Here is a 19,749-nt window from a genome sequence, read left to right as displayed (position 1 = left end):
GCTTCTTGGCTACAGTCTTTAGGGTTTCATGGGGCTCCCCTTGAATCTCACTAATGGCGAGTGTTTTTATTATCAGCAGCAGGTGGGAGGAGTCCTGTCCCCATTCTTAATTTCTGCATTCCTTCCTCCCACCAAATGTTGGGAAGCCATTTATCAAGCCACAGTAGTCCCAAAATTACTGCTTCAGACGTTGGAACCACCACAAAATGGATGATTTCCCAATCCTGACCCATTTCCAAATGCACAGGTTCTGTTAGGTGCATAGCAGGAGTACCTCTGATGAGGGACCCATCAGCTTGCTCAAACCTCATGGGTAGGGGTAGTAGTTTGGCTCAGATGTCCAGTTTGAGTACAGTGGGCAAGTTAATTAAGCACCAAGTGCACCCCAAGTCTATTAGGATGTTCAAATTCATGCGGGCCCCTGTTTTGGGCACTACTAGCCTAGCGGGAATGGCAAAGGAGGGAATGGGCTGACTCACCGTGGGGTCCTCCTTGCCTTCCTTGTCACTGTCGTAAGGTGTCGGCATCTGCTGTGGCTCGGATCAGGTTTTGGCCTCTAGCTCGGTGGGAGGGGAGGCCTCAACACTTGGGTCCTGATGTGCCCAGTTTATTTTTTCTCTTCCCCCTCTGGGAGCTTTTCATGGCTTTGTGACGGCGACTGGCACGCTCCTGGGCTGAGGGTTAGGAGCTGGGCACTCCACAACATGGTGGCCCATCTGACCGCACCGGTAGCACTTGATTTGGAGTCCTGGCTGGTGCTTGGGAGATGCTGGTGGCGGCAGAGGCTTGGGGACGTTGACCATAGAGGTGTTTTTCTTGGACGCATGGTAACTTGGGTTCAGTGGTGCTGGACTTTTGGGGGCAGTCCAGCTTGATGTCTAGCATCACTGCCATATGGTACCACTCCCGCAATAGGTTAGGAAAACCCCAAATGATGCAGGCTTGTAGCAAGTTGCGATCTAACCCCTGCTTGTTGAGCAGTGACCGTTCTGGCCACTACCCCAGCCAACTAGCAACTGAGCTCTCGAACATACTCCTTAGTGGGGCAACCTCTTTGCTTCAGGTGGTGGATCTCCTTCTCAGCCAGCAGGGCTCGAGGTTCGTCTTCAAAATGACCCCTCAGTTGCTCCATGAATAGATTAATATCATGCAATTCAGGAGCCCCTTCATCATGGAGGTTGGTCCCCTGTAAGCCGCTTTCCCCTCTACATTTGCCGCTACAGTATTCACCATCATAGCCCCATTCAGGTAGGCATAAGCATAACAATTTAAATGATCCCGCACCTGGTTTAGGAAGAAGGCTAGCTTCTTAGGGTCCCCATCAAAGGTGGGCTTGATGGGAGGTGGCTCAAATCTCAGCAGAGCCACCTGCACCAGCTGCTGGGCTTGGGCAGATTGCTGGTGCTGGGATGTGGCCAAACCACTCTCCAGACTTCTCTTGGCTGGGCTCCGGGACTGGCATCCTGAGGCTGTGGCAGTGGACTTGGCTGGGATACAGGGATTGACATCACAGCTGGCTGGGGGATGGGCAAAACAGCATGGGCTCTGGCAGTCAGGCTGGGACTCCAATGAGGGGGGAAAAGAGCCATGGAGCCTGAAATTACATCTGTCCCCACTCTGGGCAGGGGCCACATGCAGATTGCTGCTCCTTGTGCTAAAGTATTGGTGCAGCACTACTATCACAGCACTAAAGAGTCCATGGAGCTCAACTGGAAGCACCACCAGTTTAGAGAACTTTGTTTAGAGAACTTTTTTTAGCGTGAGGTTTTCTAGGTGAGGAACCAGCAATGCTGGAAAAGACAGGCTGAGGTGTCACATCACATTAGAGGAAGTTAAGAAGGGAATTATGCATTGTGGCTGTTGTGGGAAACCCAGTCTTGTCACTGCACTGATCTGTGAGCACCAGATCATCCTATTAAGCCATTAAATTGTTTCTTTGTTTGCATGTTATGAGAACACAGCAACTAGGAGACCTAAGTGTAGGATTAGTCAGTCTGTCCATGAACAACAGCGTCTCAGGTATCTTTGGGATATTTCTCTTTTAAAAATATTTTTCTAATTGTATCAAGCTGGTGGAAGAGAGAGGTTATTGTTGTCATCACACACTCTCAAAGGAGTTTTGTTGGGATAAACACAGAGCCCCATGGGATGGGAGGACCAAGAGACAAAGTACAGCCAATGGGCACAGAACAGAGAGGAGGCCACTCTGTGCATATTACTCGGTCACCCCCACCTTGGGTAAGGGGGGGGGCTGCACTTTGAAATGAAATGAACAACACAGACCATTTATGCATTGTTATAGGTTTGCAAAAACAATACACCAGAATGACTGAGTGGTTATTTTTAAGAGGAAGGTTATTCTGAGAGTAGCCAGCAAAAAGTGTAGCTGTTTCTGTCAAAGATACCACTGATGCAGTTTTGGCTGGCAAAAAGAAGAGGATCTACAACACAGGAGTCAAACTCAATTGCATCATGTGACATATCATGACGTATCACAATGTTTTTGGCCTTTGCAGGGCCAGGGTGGGCATGGTACTTGCTTCTGAAGAGAGCCTGCCTCTCCCTGTCTGGGAGCTGAAAAAGTGGAAAAGGTCACCACTTTTATCTATGACTTACTATTTCAATTTATATCTCATCTATGGAAGAAGGTTGGGGCTCATCTGGGCAGTTGACTGCCAAATTTTTTCTCTCTGCAGATTCCAAAATATTTTTAAAAGAAACTAATGTTTAAGAAAAGGCTCCAATCTCACAAGATCAAGACACCTCACAAGAACAAAGATAATCAGAGGCTAAACCATATGACCACTGATTGTGTCAGGTCCACCATCACGTCCTGCCATTTGGTCGGTGGGGGGGGGGAGGCTTGCTTTTGCTTTTGCTGTAACCACTTGGGAATTAGGGAGCAGGATTGTCTTTGGAGACGGAACAGACTCCTTCCCAGTCTATTATCTACCCAGCACCTCAGTATTCTCAAAACAACCTTGTAGCATCACGTTGGCTGCAGTGGCCAGGGGGCCCTGGCTTGAGAAAATGAAAGAATTGCTTTGCGCTTTGTGCAGGACCTTCATATCCCACCTGACTTTTCTGCAACCACTTTCTCCCAGTGAAAATTCTTTTGGTTCAACTTAATGAAGTCAAGAGTTTTGCTTTTTTTTTTAAAAAAAAGTTTTTTATTTATAATACAATTTTTTAAAAAAGAAAACATTGGACATGACGTAATATTCCAGTTTGAACATTTCTATCAAATTATTTCTCCTCTTACATTCAATTCTTTGTCTCTATAAATATATATAAACTTTTTATACAATACTTAATACATTTTCTCTATTTGCTAACCTGAGAATATATATATTTCCAATCGCTAATCTATAACCCCAACGGTCCTCCTCGATTCCCACCAATGGTACAATTTATCCCAGATTTCAAAATATTCTGATCCGCTTTATTAGAATTCTACCATCTTCATCTTTGTAAATTTGTTTCATCAGAATTTCCTCTTTAATATATGCTACAACTCCTCCTTTTTTTGTTGTGACAGTGATGCAAACATATTCCCCAATTTGGGGCAATTTAGTAAATGTTGATGTTTTTTAATATGGACTTCTTGTAAAAATTATTATATCCAAATGTATCTTGCTAAGTTTGTTTAGAAATTTTTTCCTTTTTAGTGGGGAGTTGAGGCCATTAACGTTCAAGGATAGAATCTCAGCTCCCTCTTTTGCCTCCTTATCTATATTTAGATCTTGTTATTATTGTTGGTCTAGACTCTTTAACTTGTGGTTCCTTTTCTCTTTCCACTAACATTCTTATCGGTCTAGCCTCTTTAACTTCTTTGAGTCTGTCCTCATCATATTTTTCATTATCTTTTTCATTATCTATATCCTCTCCTTTGGCAGCTCCCTTGTCTTAGATTTGTGATACCTTTCCTTCTGTGGCCTGCACTAATATCTCAACTTCTTCTCTTGTCTCTCTTTCCACTAACTCTTCCTCACTACCAAAATTTTATCTATAAAATTCTTCTGCTTTATCTATTGTGTCTAGTCGAAGCCTTTTTTCCTGCCACACCACCATAATCCCTTCCGGTGCCAGCCATCTGAAATTAATATTTTTTTCTTGTCAATTTGGAGATTATTCATTGCTAGGGTCTTCTCAAATCCCTCACCCTTCTAGGTACTTGCTTAAGTACAGTTAATTGCCTACCTCAGTATTTAGTGGGTCATCTCTAGTCCTAAATAGTATCTCATCTCTAATAGATTTCTTGACAAATCTAATGCGGACTTCTCTAGGGAGATTGTATCATCTCGCCTAATTCGTATGAATCCTATAGATTTTGTCAATCTTGTTCACCATCTCTTCTTTGCCAGTCCCTAAAGCTCCTGCCAGTAGGTCTGTCATCATCACTGGTAGATCTTCGCCTTTCGTCTCTCTAACGTTTTGGAACTGTAGGTAATGGGCAACCTTCTCTAATTCCAGGGAGATGACTGTCGATTCCAATTATCTGTTTGACTGGATTAACCTCTCATTCATTTCATCTACTCTCTTTTCTTCTTTTCCCATTCTTTCTTCCGTTTCCTGTAACTTTTGTTCATTTTTCATAATCTGTTGCTGAAAACACTCAAATTTCTCATCCATTGACTTCATCTTTTCCTTAAGTTCTCCTGTATCATTTCTCACCTCCCCTATTTCTTTTTTTAGGTCTTCATGGTTTTTACACATTGCCTCTTGCATTGATTGCAGCATTAATTGTAGGTTTTTAAATGAGTTCACTCTATCTCTTTGTGTCACCTCTTCCAGAAATCTTTGCCTAGCTGGGCTTGGTTCCATTAATATGGTTTGTGTTGTCTGTTTCCTTCCCATTCCAACTCTCGTGAAATTGGGAATACTTGTCATCTTTCTCAACTCTTCAAACCAACCTCCCCACTTATTTACAATTTTTATATTTCTCTCCAGTATATCAAGGTTATCACAATTAGATCTAAGTACGTTACGTTTTGTATATAGTAATAGGTTGTCAATTAGATATATTAATTACAGGTATTAATATACTTAACAGTGAATATTAAAGCATTTTAAAACAAACATAGATAAATACTTAACTGACTAATTAATTTTAGGTACTTATTATTAGATTAAATTATTTAAGTTATAAATCTGGGTCACCAATATTTTGCAGCAATTAGTATTCACAGTAAACTTATCAATAGATGTAATTAACAATCATTCTTTTGGTTAATAAAAATGTCAATGATTTCAAAAAGTTCAATAAATATATATGGTTTTTCGCCCTTGCTATACTCACAATTTCCTCATATGGTTTTTCCCTATAGTTCCTTTCAGACCTTAAAGTCAGAGAGTTTTTACTCAAATATCTAATTTACACTTGCAGACAAAACTAAGTGTACTTTAAAGTCACAGGATTGTTATTTCCTCTTTATTTATTTTTTCCCTTCTAGAGTTGTTCTCTGTTCAGCCAGCAGGTGTCTCTCTTGCCTTTATCTACAGTCTTAATTCAAAATGTCTACTTCCTCGGCTTTGTCAGCACTTTCACTTTATAGCTTTGAAGTGCACTTGCCTCTCTTGATTAAACTTTCTCTCTTTTTTTGAAAAAAAGAAATTCCTCTTCACTTTGAGTTTCTCCAGCCAGTACAATTCCGCAATGCAAGCAACCCTTCTGTGCCCAAACTTTTTTCTTGCCGCTATTTCAAGAGAGAAGGGGGAAAAAACCATTTTCTCTCCTCTCTCTCTTCTGGGCTCCTTTATTCTTCCTTTCTTTTTAGAAATCCTCCTCCAAGTTCTTTCACCTCGGATCATTTCCATTGAATCGTCAGGATTACTGTCAGGATTACTTTTCACTGGATCTGTCACATCTCTGTCCTGCTATTTCACCGCTATCTTTCAGCCCGCTGTCAGTTGTCCTTTCTTTGTGGCCGCCATTATGGGCCGTCTCCTTCCTCCACTTGACTTTTCCAAGGCTTCTCCTGAGTTCGCTGGTTTCGACTGCCGCCAGAGATCGCTCCTCAGGACGCCTCTTTTTTTCTGGTCCCCCTCCGAGGGATCTGGGACCCCAAAAAGTCTATCAAACGGTCAGAAATGAGGGAAAACAATCCGGAGAATCGTTCAACACATCCTGTAAGGACCCACCCCACTTTGCATCTTAAGAAGACAGAACTCTTGGAATATTTCTTCCAACAGGCATCTTTATTAAGAGAAGATGGTTGCAGGCATTCTAGACAAGACCTGAGGGCTCACCCCTACCATTCAAGGTTTTAAGTGTTCCCAAGCAACCCCCCACCCCACCATCCTTCCAGCAACAATCCCAGGTGTTACATTTCCATCCCCTTTTCCTCACGGCCGGTGAAAGGCAGACTTCAGAGAGGAGTACATGAAAGGTGATGGCCATATTGTTATGGTCAGTCCTCTTGGTGAGATCCACATACGGTCCCTTTGAAGTTTAATGAAGGAAGTTAGAGCCATAAAATCCCTTTGCTCATCCCCTTTCCCTTTCGTAGTACGACAGAATCCAGAGAGGGCAGAAATGAGGTTTTCCATAGTCAATAACTAGAGATGAAATATAATTGGATTCTTACATCCTGCCCCTTTAAAAATAAGAGAGATCCACCTGAAAAGAAAACAAAACAGGTATAAAAGTTAGTCTGGCTTGTTAGGATACTCTGTGTGAAACTTCTTCAATAGCTTTGGGACTCTGACATGACGTTTATGGACCCACTCGTTTTGTGAGGCAGGGAGATGTTTCCATGCAACTAGGTACTGAGTCGCTCCATGACATCTCCTACAATCTAGGATTTCCTTTATCTCGAAGTGTTGTTCGCCCTCCACCATGATTGGAGGTGGTGGGGGGATTTTTGGCCGTAGAGGTGACTGATGCTCTCTTTTCAGCAAGCTGCAATGAAAAATTGGGTGTATTTGCCTGACATTTTTGGGTAATTCTAATTCTACTGTTATTGGCTTTATGATTCTTTTAATTGGAAAAGGCCCTGTATATTTTGGTCCAAGTTTTTTACAGGGTTGTAGGGACTTTAGGTATTTTGTAGATAAGTACACCATTTCTCCTGTAATGAAAGGTGTAGACTCAACCCTTTTTTTATTTGCTTGTGCTTTGTATGCCTGCCTAGCTTCATCTAGTGCTTTTCTAACTATTGGCCAGGTGTTTGTAATTGTTCCATCCATTCTTTCAGTGATGGGATCGCCGGTTCGTTTGGGGTTAGTTCTGGCATGGGGTTGAAACTTTGACCAGTAGCTATTTAAAAAGGAGTGTAACCTATGCTGGAATGGACTGCATTATTGTAGGCAACTTCAGTGAAAGGGAGTAGGTCCATCCAATCAGACTGCTGGAAATTAATAAAGCATCTTAAATATTGCTCAAATACTGAGTGACAACGTTCTGTTTGTCCATCCCCTTGTGGATGATAGCTAGATGTCAGTCCCTGAGGGATCCCTAAGAGGGATAAAAATTCCTTCCAAAATGCAGACGTAAATTGCACTCCCCTATCAGATATGATGCATTGGGGTGCCCCATGCAATTTGTAAATATGCTGGATGAAAAGTTTCGCTAAGGCTTTTGCAGTGGGAATCTTTTGGCAAGGGATAAAGTGCACCTGTTTGGAAAACAAGTCCGTGACTGTCCAGACAACAGTATTCCCATTGCTTTCTGGCAATTCCACTATAAAATCAATGGCTGTTTCCCTCCAGGGGGCTGAGGGATTTGCCACTGTTTGTAACAGTCCAGGCGATTTCCCTTGCAACCTCTTTGCATGTCAGAATCCAATTATATTTCATCTCTAGTTATCGACTATGGAAAATCCCATTTCTGCCCTCTTTGGATTCTATCATACGATGAAGGGGAAGGGGGGTGAACAAAGGGGTTTTATGGCCCTCACTTCCTTCGGTACAATTTCAAAGGGATTGAATGTAGACTAAATCATAACAATGGGGCCATCAGCTTTCATCTACTCCTCTCTGAAGTCTCCCTTCCACTGGCAGTGAGGAAAAAGGGGGTGGAAATGTAACGCTTGGGATGGTCGCTGGAAAGATGGTGGGGGGTGGGGCTGCTGGAGACCCCTTAAAACCTTGAATCGTAGAGCTTGGCCCAGGTCCTGTCTAGAACGCCTGCAACCATTTTCTCTTAATAAAGGATGCCTGTGAGAAGAAATATTCCAAGAGTTCTGTCTTCTTAAGATGCAAAGTGGGGTGGGTCCTTACATTGCAGTGGCACACTTTGGGCAGCTGGCCACACAACTTTCTATGTCCTTTTTTATGGATTACCATCAAAATTGCCGTTTAATTAAGTGTAAAGTTTTTACAAATCCAAAATGCCCTGCTGATTTTGTATCGTGGCAAAGCTGTATGAATGTGACTCTTTGGGTTGTTGGTATATATAACTTTTCCCCTACCCAAGGCAGCCCGTCTTTCATTGTGCACACATGTTTATTTTTCTGGAACCATTCATCTGTTTCCAAACTTTTCCGGAATTCAATTCCGGTTTGGCTATCCAGTTGTGGTTTTAATTTAGCATGGGTTCTGGTGGTTACTGGTGCTGCCAGTTGTGACTCTGCCATCATTGGTTTAGAGTCTGTGGTTCGTGCACTGTTATATTGGGGCATGCGAGATAGTGCATCTGTCAGGAAGTTCTTTCCCCCCGGCAAATGCTTGAGCGTAAATTGGAACTGGTGAAAATGCTGGGACCAGTGGGCTTGCTTGGGGTTGTTCTCCGTTTATAATTTCCTGAACAAGCAAAAAATGAAGTATTGTTGATGTTGGAATTAAGATTCCAAAAATCTCATGGCAGTACTTTTGTTTTACCATCCCAAAGTTTGCAAAACAGTAATAGTTCAAATTCTTCAGAACATTATTAGTCCTCAACTTGCCAGTTGCTAATACATAAACACAAAAGTTCTTGTTTCAATGTCATTTCAATCATGGCACTTTGCATATGTAGATGGTAAGTCCCATTTAATTCAGTAGGGCTTACCTCCAAAGAAAGAGATTATAACAAGAAAATGGCAATCTCTATTATTTCAATCTACTTACTGAACAAAACTAAAAAAAAAGAAGCTGTGAATTTTAAAAGTACATGGGTTGAAGTAAATTTGAGGATTGTCTCTGATAGTCTTCAGAGTGTTGAATGTGTAAGAAGTCCCATTCTGTCATACGGTTGATAACACTTTGCAGCAGAAACTTTTTGCCAGAGAAGATATTTCCTTCAAAGATGCATTAAGGGAGGTGACGGCTGAAGAAGCAGCAGGAGGAGCTGCAACTGTCCATCAGGAAGACATCAAAGATGAGTCAGACACAGATCCTGAAGAGGAGGTGAATAGACTTTACCTGCCATCGGGGAAGAAGCAGAAGGGGCATCTGGACAAGGCCACTACAGCCATCAAATGCTTCGGATGCGGTGGAAGCCACAAGAGAGCTGAGTGCAGGTTCTGGTCCGCCACATATAGAGGGGGTGGAAAGCGAGGCCACATTGCAGCCGTATGCTTGAGTCAACAGAAGGTACAACCTCAGGAAAAATTGCGTCTGAAAGGTACCAGGGTCCCCAGCCAAAACAGGGTGGGTTTCTGTGCATCACGCAGGAACATTTTGAGGACAGGAACACATAAACCCTTAAAGAAAAAACTGTCTTTAAAAGTAAGGCTGCAAGGGGTTCCTATAGCTATGGAGTTGGACACAGGGTCCGCTCTTTCTATTATTTCTAACAATACATTTAGGAAAATTTGCAACAGTAGTGGCATTTGAACCAAACTAAGACCATCAAACATAATTCTCACAGACTTTCAAAATTCTAAAGTGTGTGTTAAGGGGGAGGCCACCCTTAACGTGCAGTATTAGGATTTTGAAGGTCCTCTAGACGTGTTGGTAGTTGGGGGGGGGAGGGAACGCACAAGCCTTATTGGACTTGATTGGTTCGAGGCTCTTGGCATCCAAATCACTAGGCTGCACAGTTTGCAAACGTCAAGCCTGGCAGAAGTCTGCAAGAGGTTTGCAGATGTGTTTAGTTCAGAGCTTGGATCCTTCAAGGGGCCTCCAGTCTCATTAAGGTTAGATCCAACAATCCCCCCCATCAGGGTTAAGCCAAGGAGGGTTCCTTTTGCCCTCAAGGCCGAGATTGATGCCGAACTGGACAAACTGCTACAGCAAGGTATTCTAGAACCTGTAGATTCCAGCCCATGGGAAACCCCTTTAAAGGCTAATGGGGAGATACGTATTTGCGCAGATTACAAATGTACACTAAATAAGGCTTTACAACAGCACGCTTATCCAGTTCCAATGGTAAGTCACATTCTGGCATCCCTTAAGGGGGGCAGCATCTTTGCAAAGCTTGACCTGGCACAGGCCAACCAACAGTTGCTTGTTGATGAGGCAGCTGCAGTAGCACAAACTATAATTACTCATAGAGGAGCATTTAAGGTCAAGAGACTGCAATTTGGGGTTAGTGTATCCCCTGGCATATTCCAAAGTGTCATGGAAAGCATGCTGCGTGGAATTCCAGGGGTCTGCCCCTACTTTGATGATGTCCTCATTGCTGGGGAGTCATCTCAAATACTAGCTGAGAGATTAAGAGCTGTCTTGCTTCGTTTCAGAAAAGCAGGCCTTAAACTGAAAAAAGAAAAATGCAAAATTGGAGTCAATTCCACTGAATTTTTGCTGAAGGCAAGCTGCAAGCTGCCCCTAGCCCTAAATCCAAGGGTGAATTGCAAGCCTTCTTGGGCCTCTTAAATTTTTATCATGCCTTCCTACCTCACAAGGCTGCTGTGGCAGAGCCCTTACATAGGCTCTTGGACAAACAGGCTCCTTGCCAGTGGACTGAGGTCCATGAAAAGAGTTTCAATGAGGTTAAGGCCTTGCTAACTTCCAATATTGTCTTAGCTCATTTCAATGAGCAGCTGCCTGTGTGCATTGCCTGCGATGCATCTCCTTACAGGGTAGGAGCAGTACTCAGCCATCTGAAGGCTGATGGGACTCAGGTCCCTGTAGCCTATTATTCCAGGACCCTGTCTCCTGCTGAGCGTAATTATGCTCAAATTGACAGAGAGGCTTTGGCAATAGTGGCTGGCATTAAGAAATTTCATGATTTCTTATATGGCCGCAAATTTACAGTCTATACTGACCATAAGCCTCTCTTGGGGTTGTTTACCACTAACAAACAGACCCCACGTATCATTTCTCCTCGTATGCTGAGATGGTCCATGTTTCTGTCAGCATACGACTTTACTCTAATTAGCAAACCTGGAAAAGATATGGGTCATGCTGATGGCCTGAGTAGATTGCCTTTGCAGCAATTGGAGCCTGATCCGGCTCCAGCTGTTCATATTCTGTCAATTCAGGAATTACCAGAGTGTCCCCTCAATGCCAGGGATGTGGCTGCAGAAACTGCCACTGATCACACACTCACACGTGTGTTGTCTTGGGTACTGTCAGGGTGGCCTGACAAGTGTCCCAATACGGAGTTTCAGAGCTTTTGGAAAAAGAAGCATGAGTTTTTCACTTTCAAAGGTTGCCTGTTATGGGGTAGCAGAGTTGTGATTCCCACCTCGTTGAGGCCTAGGATCTTGTGCTCTTTGCACGATGGACATCCTGGTATAGAAGGATGAAAGCACTTGCGCGCAGCCATCTTTGGTGGCCGGGTCTCGATAAGACTATCGAGGCCCAGGTTCACGGGTGCCAAGTGTGCCAACAGTCCTGGCCTGAAATGCTTCAGGGCCCAGTACACAAGTGGGAGGAAACTCAATTCCCATGGTCCAGGGTGCATATAGATTACGCTGGGCCCTTTCAGGGGCAATTCTTCCTCATTGTGGTGACAGCCATTCCAAATGGCTAGAGGTTGTTCCTGTTTCCTCCACTACTACTGCCAGGACCATCCAGGTGTTGAGAAGCATTTTTGCATCACACGGCCTGCCAGACAATGGCCCTCAATTTACTTCTTCTGAGTTCCAGGCTTTCCTGCAAGCCAACATGATCCGGCACGCGACATTGGCTCCCTTCCACCCGTCCTCCAACGGAATGGCTGAGAGAATGGTGCGCACTACCAAAGATGCCCTCAAGAGATTGACTTATGGTAACTGGCATCACAGGTTAGCAGATTTCCTTCTTGCACACCGCACCACACCATGCACTGCCACGGGAAGAGCCCTGCTGAACTCCGCTGGGGTCGTCGCCTCATAACGACAGACTGCATCCTGACCGGGTGGCTTCTCAGGTGTCACAACCTTAGGCACCTAAGAGACTCCAAGTGGGTGATCCGGTCTGGGCACGTAACTATGGGCCTGGTCATCTCAGGGTGACAGCTATGGTCTGCAAGGCCTCGGGACCATTATCATACGAAGTGACATTGGGAGACGGCCATGACATTCACAGACACATAGATCAGCTGCGTTGGAGATTGGACTCTCACTCTTCCGCTCCTGGCTCTGCTCTGGGGGGGGGAATGATAATATGCAGTATGAAGATTCAAGAGATAGGGGTTTTCCCCACTTATCCACAATCACTCCAGACAGGGAGTTTGACAGGGGGTATCCTCCTATTTCACAAGGGAACAATGACCAGGAATTCCAGCAAGGGCGATGGTACATCCCAGCAACTACCTCACAAAGGAGGTCAGCAGGAAGTGGGGTGGCCAAGGAGGTGACTCCCGATTCCAGCACCTCAGGCACAGGTGGGAAAACTCCCAAGCTCAGGGGTGACCCTGATGCCCAGCGTCCAGCATTGGCTGAACTCGGGGCCAAGGGACAGTGCTCCCAGAGAAGGTCCATTGTGGACCTGGAGACTACCACCCCTCCAAGGTATGCTGGGTTAGACAGAGAAAGTCCAGCAGCCAGCCGGGGGCAGGTTGACCGGGTACACGGGGCAACAAAGTCCTGGCCTGCTGAGCCTGGTGGGCGAGCAGGCAGGCCAGGCAACAACTCCAAGGGTGCTTGGAAACGCAGGGCTGCAGCCGTTGGGCTCACCTAGCTAGCAGGAGAGCAAATGGCCCCTGCACCCTCGTCAGATCCAAAAAGGTCGCAAAGGACCAGATACCCCCCAAAATACCTCAGTGAATATGTTAATTGCAGACCAGTTTTGAAGGAAACTGCTGAAGGAAGAGTCCACAGGTAAAGCGGCTGTCTTGTATTGAGGTTTTCTTTTGATTTCTGATTCATTTATTTCCAAAATGATAGGACATGTGCCATGCACGTGGCAGGACAAGGTTGTTCCCCAGGTCCGAAAAGGTCGCAACGGATCAATCACACACCCAAAGATCTTATGGGAATTATTACAGGGTGTGATGGATCCAGAACACGTCCGGTCAGTAAGGTTGCATATATGAGCAGAAATGTTTAATCCGGGGGAAAGGGGTTTGTGTCCAGAGCCTGCAGAAGCAGGCTTGGGATATTGCTATGGTCCCGGGTTGCTGCAAGCTACCCAGGACCAGACAGCGTGGCGCCAGCCTCGTGCACATGCACGAGGCGCAAAAATGCGCCAATCAGCTGTATCGATTTTGCCCGGGGATCCGGGCACACTTAAGAGGCCTGCGAGCCTCTTATTGTCTGTTGCTTTTGCTGTAGAAGTGAATAAAGAGCTGAGTTATTGCAGAATGAGTCTCCAGGCCTCTGATTACTCAAAGGACTTAACATTCCCCCTCATCCTTCATTAAACTAGACATACCCAATTACAGCAGCCGTTCCTTATATGCTTTAGCCTCCAGTCCCCTAATTATCTTTGTTGCTCTTCTCTGTACTCTTTCTAGAGTCTCAACATCTTTTTTACATTGCAGTGACCAAAACTGGATGCAGTATTCCAAGTGTGGCCTTACCAAGGCATTGTAAAGTGGTATTAATACTTCACGTGATCTTGATTCTATCCCTCTGTTAATGCAGCCTAGCACTGTGTTGGCCTTTTTGGCAGCTGCAGCACACTACTGGCTCATATTTAAGTGATTGTCCACTAAGACTCTGAGGTCCCTCTCACAATTACTACTATAGAGCAAGGTACCCCCTATACTATACCTGTGCATTTGTTTTTTCTTGCCTAAATGTAGAACCTTGCTTTTTTCACCATTGAATTTCATTTTGTTAGATAGTGCCCAGTGTTCAAGTCTGTCCCATTTCGCTGGTCTACTAATATAGTCACTCTGTCAAAAAATGAAATATTGGTTTGGCATGATCTGTTTTTAACAAACCCATGCTGGCTTTTAGTTATAACTTTATTTGTTTCTAGATGTTTACAGATCTGTTTTTTTATTATTTTTTCCAGGATCTTCCCAGGTATTGATGTTAGGCTGATTGGTCTGTAGTTTTCTGGGTCTGTTTTTTTCTTTTTTTGAAGAGGGGAACTACATCAGCCCTTTTCCAATCCTCAGGTAATTCCCCCATGTTCCAGGATTTTTTAAAGATATGGTACAATGGTTCTGAGATAACATCTGCCAGCTCCTTCTGAACTCTGGGATGTAATCCATCAGGTGTCAGGGCTGCCTCTACCCAAATCCTAGGGAAGAAAAACCTTCATTCCATAAATTTAGAGAAAAGGTACTTTTACTAGGAAAGAAGTGACTGCAGTTAATTTAGGCAAGATGTGAGGCAAATTTGAAGCATCAAATTGTAACAAATGCAAAATCCCACCCCCTTGCAACTAGGTGTAAGGACCCACCCCACTTTGCATCTTAAGAAGACAGAACACTTGGAATAATTCTTCCAACAGGCATCCTTTATTAAGAGAAACTGGTTGCAGGCATTCTAGACAGAACTTGGGGTCCAAGCTCTCCCATTCAAGGTTTTAAGGGGTTCCCCAGTAGTCCCACCCAATCACCCCCCTCTTCCAGCGACAGTTTCAGGCGTTACAATCCCACCCCCTTTTCCTTTTTGCCGGCTGGATGGAGACTTCAAAGAAAACTACATGAAAGGCAACAGCTCCATTCTTATGGTTAGCTCTTTTGGCAATACACACAATCAGCTGCTTTGAAGTGTACCGAAGGAAGTGAAGGCCATAAAGCCCCTTTGTTCAACCCCCTTCCCTTCATCGTATGGCAGAATCCATAGAAGGCAGAAATGAGGTTTTTTATAATTGATAACTAGAGATGAAATATAATTAATATAATTGGATTCTGACATCCTGCCCCTCAAAGATACGACAGATCCACCTGAAAGAAAACAAACCAGGTATAAAAGTTAGTCTGGCTTGTTAGGGTATTCTGTGTGAAACTTCTTCAATAGCTTCGGGGCTCTGACATGACGTTTATGGACCCACTCGTTTTGTGAGGGAGGGAAGTGTTTCCAGGCAACTAGGTACTGAGTCACTCCATAATATCTCCTAGAGCAGTGGTTTCAACCTGTGGGTCGGGACCCCATTTGGGGTCGAATGATTATTTCACGGGGGTCGCCAGACAAGGCTGTCCGCCATTTTTTTCCCCTTTTCTTTGGCCATGCCCCTGGCACCCGGTGATGTATAAGTGGTTGGGGGTCACCACAACATGGGGAACTGTATTATGGGGTCGCGGCATTAGAAAGGTTGAGAACCACTGTCCTAGAGTCAAGGATTTCCTTTATTTTGAAGTGTTGTTCGCCCTCTACCATGATTGGAGGTGGTGGGGGAGGAATTTTTGGCCGTAGAGGTGAAAGACGCTCTCTTTTCAGCAAGCTGCAATGAAAAATTGGGTGTATTTGCCTGAGATTTTTGGGTAATTCTAATTCTACTGTTACTGGGCTTATGATTCTTTTAATTGGAAAAGGTCCTATATATTTTGGTCCAAGTTTTTTACAGGGCTGAAGGGACTTTAGGTATTTTGTAGATAAGTACACCATTTCTCCTATAATGAATGGTGTAGGCTCAACCCTTTTTTTATCGGCTTGTGCTTTGTATGCCTGCCTAACTTCATCTAGTGCTTTTCTAACTATTGGCCAGGTGTATTGTAATTGTTCCATCCATTCTTTCAGTGATGGGATCGTTGGTTTGTTTGGGGTTAATTCTGGCATGGGGTTGAAACTTTGACCGTTGGCTATTTGAAAAGGAGTGTAGCCTGTGCTGGAGTGGACTGCATTATTGTAGGCAACTTCTGCAAAAGGGAGTAAGTCCGTCCAATCACTTTGTTGGAAATTCAAAAAACATCTTAAATATTGCTCAAGTACTGAATGACAACGTTCTGTTTGTCCATCTGTCTGAGGGTGATGGCTAGATGTCAGTCCCTGAGTGGTCCCTAAGAGGGATAAAAATTCCTTCCAAAATGGAGATGTAAATTGCACTCCCCTATCAGAGATGATGCATTGGGGTGCCCCGTGCAATCTGTAAATGTGCTGGATGAAGCGTTTTGCTAGGGCCTTTGCAGTGGGAATCTTTTGGCAAGGGATAAAATGCACCTGTTTGGAAAACAAGTCCGTGACCATCCAGACTAGCGGTTCTCAACCTATGGGTCGCGACCCCATTTGGGGTCGAACGACCATTTTACGGGGGTCGCCAAACAATGCGATCTGCCATTTTTCCCCCTCAGGGGGCAGCCCCGCGCATGAGGGCAGCCCTGCACATGTACGCCACGCATGGGGCGGCCCCGCGCATGCACCCCGCGCATGGGGGCGACCCTGCGCATGTGCGCCACACATGGGGGTGCCCCCCATGCATGCGCACCGCGCATGGGGCGCCCCCATGCATGCGCACCGCGCATGCGCGACACGTCCGTGTGATGGGGGTCACCGTCACACGAAGGTTGAGAACCGCTGGTCCAGACCACAGTATTCCCATTGCTTTCTGGCAATTCCACTATAAAATCCATGGCTATTTCCCTCCAGGGGGCTGAGGGATTTGCCATTGGTTGTAATAGTCCTGGCGATTTCCCTTGCAACCTCTTTGCAGATGCACATGTTGGGCAGCTGGCAACATAACTTTCTATGTCCTTTTTTATTGATGGCCACCAAAATTGCCGTTTAATTAAGTGTAAAATTTTTACAAATCCAAAATGCCCTGCTGATTTTGTGTCATGGCAAAGCTGCATGAAAGTGATTCTTTGGGTTGTTGGTATATATAACTTTTCCCCTACCCAAGGCAACCCGTCTCTCATTGTGCACACATTTTTGTTTTTCTGGAACCATTCATCTGTTTCCAAACTTTTTCTGAATTCAATTCCAGTTTGGCTGTCCAGTTGTGGTTTTAATTTAGCTTGGGTTCTTGTGGTTACTGGTGCTGCCAGATGTGACTCTGCCATTATTGGTTTAGAGTCTGTGGTTCGTGCGCTGTTATATTGGGGCATGTGAGATTTTTTAAGGGGTTCCCCAGTAGTCCCACCCAATCATCCCCTCTTCCAGCGACAGTTTCAGGCATTACAATCCCACCCCCTTTTCCTTTCTGCTGGCTGGATGGAGATTTCAGAGAGAACTACATGAAGGTAATAGCCCCATTGTTATGGTTAGTCCTTTTGGTGATATACACATCCAGTTCCTTTGAAGTGTACCAAAGGAAGTGAGGGCCATAAAGCCCCTTTGTTCACCCCCCTTCCCTTCATCGTATGACAGAATCCATAGAAGGCAGAAATGGTTTTTTTTATAATTGATAACTAGAGATGAAATATAATTAATATAATTGGATTCTGACACTAGGCAACCAGAGTTCACGCAGCAGCCAAAAATGTTTTGAGAAAGTCCTTGAATCAGGTGCACCATCTCTGGCTGCTGCATACCAAACTTAAAAGAAACGACCTTGGAGAGATGAGCAAAACCCAAGCTGGCTATTACACAACTTCATGAAAAAATTCCACCATCTCTGTCTCCTAAAGTGCATTTCCCCTTTCAATTGTTTATTGCTCCCTCTCCCCTTTGTTGCCATGACAGCTGACAGCAAGCAAGCAAAGATGGAGGGTGACATCAAGTCCTGGTGATGTATATTCATCAAGAACAGGTGTTCTTGCTTATTTTATTTTTTATTTCTAGTCTGCCTTTTACAACTGTTTTTGGTAGGTTGGGCTATAGTTTCTTTTTGTGTTGAGACTGATTAAGCGGCTCTGCTTTCTCTCTGCTGCCTGTTACTTCCTTGTCATCTTCTCTCTTAAATGGACCAACTGTTTCCTTGGCTTTTTTCTTGTTATTTATATGGAAGAAGCAACTGTAAATTTGCATTCCAACAGCTCCCAGGTGTTTTCACATACACAAACACACACACACAAAACAACGTAAAAGACTAAATGGAAACAAAGGAATGCCCCTTTGAGCCAACCTGAGTTTTGATTTCTAAAATTTTCACTATTTAAAAAAAGTACCAGTAATGTCATTTGACAAGCTGCTTCCAAGATACTTGACAAACTGAAGCAACATGTACGTTATTAGGTGACCTACAGTGTATCAAGTTGGTCTTATAATCATGGCTATCACTAAGCTAGGCTTAACCTGTTGTGGGGAACATGCTCCAGAATGACCAGTGATACTGATTCAGCCAAACAGTACTAGTCTTTATTCATACGTAAGAAATGGATGCTTTAGATCAGGGGTGTCAAACTCATAATATCACATGACGTATTGTAACTTTTTCCCCATTGCCAGTTTTGCTATGATGCATCTGGCCGTGGAGCGGCAGTTTGATACCCCTGCTTTAGATTTACAACATTTAAAAACTAAATAGGATGCAAGATATTCAAGACAATCACAAAACTTTGGAACCTGCTATTCAATTGGGAAACAAAATACCTTTGAGGTGTAGTGCATTGCTTGTATTAACGATCTCTTTTTTTCTAAGCATTTCACAAAGTCTTACAAAAAATCTGGGATGCTTTTGAAAACATAAAATGTGAAGGGAGACTCCCAGTGGTAATTAGCAGCAATATCATGGCAAAGGGAAGCAGCAACCCAAACTTCCAACAAATAGGGGTCAGTCCGAAGAGTCCTCTGCATTCTCCTCATTGCCAAACAGATCCCCTCCTCTTTGTCCAAGGGACAGGTGAACACAAAGGCCCAGACAGATCCACACGAAGGAAATGATCTCCCCATTTATTATCAGTGACATATTTTCCAAGCATATTTTTCCTTGTAACTAATTACCAGGAGACATTAGGTTGGAGATGAGGTGAATGAAGGTTATCACCTGCCTTTCAACCAGAGACCCACACTTCACACTGCATGTGTTGCTTGTGTCTGGAGTAAAAAAAAAAACACAATTCAGAAACTATAGCTAAGTATATATTAGTATTTTCCAAAATCCCAGTGCTTTTTAGGGATTTTGCTGTTTTTCAATAATTTGTGAAAAATAGACAAAAATCATATTCTTCAAATTTTATTTACTGTTATCAGCTCCATCTTCAAGAGATTTGCCAACTCCAGTTAAGGTGGAAAACTTCATGTGTGCTTTTTAAAATCAATATTTTTTACCTCTTGTGTCACATTAACCAGGAACACAAAGTTCAAGAGAACATCCCAAGGGGAAAAAAAATCATCAAACCTCTGAACAAGATGTCAAGATTTGTGTTTTTCACAGTACAGATGAATTGCAACCTTTATGTGTAGTATGACTTCAAAATCTGTTTGAAAACAGAGAAATTCAGTGTTACTTTCAAGATCTTGAGAGATCGCTCACTTTCCTCTGCTAACATTTTGTATTTTGATATTGATGTCAACCTCCAGCTGAAAAAGCCCAACTAAGAAAAACACCAGAGCCATTAATTACTCTAATGTGATCTTTATTGAACAGAATCATTACGACAGGTTCAAAGTGAAAGCTAGCTCTGAAGAAGTGGGGGGAAGCAGTTAGTTAATAGAACGAATCTCCTCCTCTCCTCTCTTGACA

This window comes from Crotalus tigris, unplaced genomic scaffold (assembly GCF_016545835.1).
Source record: "Crotalus tigris isolate CLP2741 ecotype Arizona unplaced genomic scaffold, ASM1654583v1 scf7180000018654.113956, whole genome shotgun sequence".
Classification (NCBI taxonomy): Eukaryota; Metazoa; Chordata; class Lepidosauria; order Squamata; family Viperidae; genus Crotalus; species Crotalus tigris.
The sequence above is the reverse complement of the archived record's forward strand: the minus strand, read 5'-3'. Positions refer to the sequence as shown.